Here is an 852-nt window from a genome sequence, read left to right on the forward strand (position 1 = left end):
ACACATGAACTTCTGGGCTCCTCGAAAGAACTTGGGTCCACAGCTCCAGCTCTGCTCTCTGTAGCATTCAAAGCTTTTGTTTCCTCTGGTCTATTGCTACTGCTATTCTTGGAGATCATCCTAAGGTACTGGCATCTCCAATACACTGGAGTCTTCTGCTGCAATTAGGCTTCACCAAAAGCCCTCTTGTAGGCTCTCTTCATGGTACGAAGCCTCAACTCCTTTGCATGACACTTTCAGACCTCACTCCTCAACTGTAACTGAGGCTGCACCTCCACCAATGACCTTTCCTGGCCTCTCATAGTGCCAACCCTCAGCTGCTCTCCATGACTCCTTCATGACTATAAAACCAGTATCACTAGGGTGATTCTTATACATTACCAAGTCCAGCTTTAGCACAAGTTACAGCCTTGGCTAAATCTGAAGCACAGCTTCTTTGTGCTCTCAGAAAACACTTCCCAGATTTTTACCTCAGTGATGTTGATCTCTTAGTCACTACTAACTTCTTAGCTCCAGCTAACCAGCATCAATTGTCCTAGTAGTTCCTTCTATTCTTGAATCTAAAGCCAGAGCCACATGGTGAAGTTGCTGGAGCTAGAACATGGCACCCTTGTTCTATTACATTATCACCAGCTTTCTGTCTTCCAGGTCCTTCACTGCTAAGCTTGGCTGTCCTAACTTGCTCTTTAGATTGACCTTGAACTCAGAAATCTGCATGGCTCAGTCTCCTGAATGCCGGGATCAAAATCATGTACCACCATGCCTGGACTTAAGCTTCTCTCTACTTTGTTGCCTACTTTTCTCCCTCAGGCTGTCACAAAATCCTGAGTTCACAAGTGTCAATGACAATTT

The sequence above is a fragment of the Mus pahari genome, chromosome 15 (genome assembly GCF_900095145.1).
Source record: "Mus pahari chromosome 15, PAHARI_EIJ_v1.1, whole genome shotgun sequence".
Lineage (NCBI taxonomy): Eukaryota > Metazoa > Chordata > Mammalia > Rodentia > Muridae > Mus > Mus pahari.